The sequence below is a fragment of the Haemaphysalis longicornis genome, unplaced genomic scaffold (genome assembly GCF_048455015.1).
Source record: "Haemaphysalis longicornis isolate Haplotype H1 unplaced genomic scaffold, Haemaphysalis longicornis Haplotype H1 scaffold_8, whole genome shotgun sequence".
In the NCBI taxonomy this organism is placed as follows: Eukaryota; Metazoa; Arthropoda; class Arachnida; order Ixodida; family Ixodidae; genus Haemaphysalis; species Haemaphysalis longicornis.
The window spans coordinates 64,555,977-64,558,668 of NW_027526445.1; the positions used below are offsets into that span (position 1 = coordinate 64,555,977).

The window sequence follows — 2,692 nt, forward strand, 5'->3', positions numbered from 1 at the left end:
GGTTGTTACCTCACTTGACGTTTTTGTTACACATCCAGCCTGTCATATTTATCTAGGTATGAAGGACATGTACACAACAAATGCCTTACTGCAATACATTCACAAGCCCGTCTTACAGCAAATCAGCAGTGACAGAAGCAACACGTTTTGGCTTTCCAGCAGAGCTTTGGTGTCAACAAAAAAAGGAATCTTTCTTGGCTTCTCTGCAGAGCTTTGCACTCAAGCAAAAAGAGCACTTGGTTGTTTGGCTTTCCTGCAGGACTGTAGTGTAGTGCTAGAAGGCATCACTTGCTTATTTGGCATTTTTTCTGTGTATTGTGCCAAGAAACCCTTGTGTTTTGTTAGGAAAAGGAACTTCACACCACAGACTGTGCAGAGAAAGTAGAGCTACTCACTGACTTTTTTCACAGCCACGGAAGTTTGGTAGAATCACTTGTCATTGACAAACACCATGTTTGCTTTCTGTCTGAAGGTGTGAATCTTGGAGAGTTGATTTATATTTTGGGGAAAAATACAGCGACAATAACAGTACTGAAGTACAAGGAAAGGTAGGTGCTGTGATGAACAGTGTCCATGTGTTCGCAGCTTTTTTGTCCAGTTTCTTTCCTGTGTTTTTTCATGAAGACTTGCTACAGTGCCTGATCAAGCCTGTTTTTGTGTAGCAAAAATGTCGAAAGCGAAGCACGGATCAATGCTCACATGCTGTCCATTGACACCAAAGCAGAAGTACGTTCATTAGAGTCATTTTATTGTTGAAGCCTTCCACGATACATACAGCTTTCAGCTGTACTGCAATATTCACAAACTAGGTGTCCTTGGTTCCAGTTCCTGCACAAGGTATGAAGTACTATCAGGAGAGGGTAATGTCAAGCTGTACAAGAACCATTCCCTTGTAGATGTGCTCCATAAACTGTTTCTCAGGCTTGTTAGCTTAAAAAATAGTTTCAGTGCCCTTTTTTTTTCAAGCTAATTACCACCACCAGAGATTGTGCTTTCTAGCAGTTGAGCTCTGCTGGGTATGCATCGTTGCAAACAAAATATGGGACACTGTATTATGGCCCTTACGACTAAGCATAGTCACTTAATCAATTAGCCGCAACAGTTTTTTACACAGCACAGAGTTAAAAAGCAAAAGAACATGAAATATCTCCTTGCAATTAGAAACTTTTACTGTTCACCCCCCTCACAGAGCAGACAATTACCAGCTGTGAACACAAGTATTAACCTCAAGTTGAATTCCACAGGGTGCTTTGGATGGGTACATTGATGTCACAGTCAATCAGAATTCGTGAATCCACTGTAAGCCTTCGAGAGAAGCTCTCACCATTACTGGCCATCCAACTGAGTGGGCATGAAAGTATTGTTGTTCGTTGTGTTGACTTCCAAGCCAAACACGAGTAAACAAAAAACTAGCGTACCAAAATACATAATCAGAACAGATGCAGGATGAAGTTTTGTTGACTAACCGGGTTGAAGAAGCCAGAAGGCAGTGGGGCAAAGGTTAGGGAAATAAAATCCATGCGGTAATTGTGAAGGAAGCTATGAGACGCTGCCAGACGATTAGCTGGTGAGGAGGGAGGGCTATCTTATCTATCCCTTGCTACCTATTTACTATAATCGAGCAGATAACAACCTTTTATTAAACTTGCTAGCTGGCAGTTCCACGAACCCTATGTAGAAAATTTCAAGGTAGACAAAACGTTGTTTCCTGTGCATTCAATAATGGCTGCCTAGAGATTGCTTAACATTCGCAGCTCATTTGAGGTCTTGCCTATCATGAAAGCACAATAGTATTATTCGAAGCAACAAATTCGAAAAACATAGATGAACAACAACAGTCACTTGTTTACCTTGAGCACACCAAACTTGAAAGCACTATTTAACACAAGTGTCAAGCTTGGCACAAACGGCGATCTTATCAAGGCTTGACTTCTCCCGAACTTGCACATTTGGAGCTTGCGCCTCCTTGCACAGGAAGCCAGCCAGTGAGCGGCTGGTTTCAGCGATAGCTGAGCACCATGCTGCCCATGGACGGGAGGCTCCTGGGCTCTCCCATTCACCCGGCCACCCACGAAAGTGGAGCTGCGCTCCCTGCATGCAGCGTGCATGGATCGTTTCCGCGGGGTAGTAAGGTTTCTTGCAGTGCCCCGCGAGAAAAATGCAGAACAGGCTACATGCGACGACGGATTGCGTTCGACGATGCCCTGCGCTACCTGACGATACTTGATTCGTGCACACACTGACGCCGCTGGCACTGCTTCGCTCGCGTTATCACGTCATCAAATTCGGCTACCTCGTTAGCCACGGCGCGAAGCGCTGGAAAACTGATCCGCACGTTTTACGCCAGGATCAAAATACAAGGCTTGGAATGCAAGTAGCGATCGGAACAAGTAGACAACGAATGCAGGAGCATAAAGCCGATGGCACGCGAACTGCAAGACAATATGACGCTAGCAACATATTTAACGGCAACAAAAGGAGCACGGAAAAAAACGGGGTGAAGCAGCTTGCCAAATTAGGATGCGTTAGGCTTACCAAGACTAGCAGCAGCAAGTTCACGAAACATACTCAATAAATAATTGCAAACAATTCTCCCAACAACAAAAAAGCGCCGCGAGGCAGCCGCTGTGCAAGGCGGTAAGGACGTAACGTTGCACAGGCTTGCGGTTGGAGCCAAGGCCAGAATCCCACA

General features: G+C 44.9%; 1 long non-coding RNA gene across 1 annotated transcript; it reads right to left on the reverse strand.

Moving 5' to 3' along the window:
- Nucleotides 1-727: 727 nt before the first annotated feature.
- Nucleotides 728-2,453, reverse strand: LOC144149187 (uncharacterized). Its single transcript, XR_013318228.1, has 2 exons — nt 1,851-2,453; nt 728-828 (listed from the first exon to the last, which is right to left on the reverse strand). It is a non-coding gene; the product is annotated as an uncharacterized LOC144149187 (long non-coding RNA).
- Between the last annotated feature and the right edge of the window lie 239 nt (nt 2,454-2,692).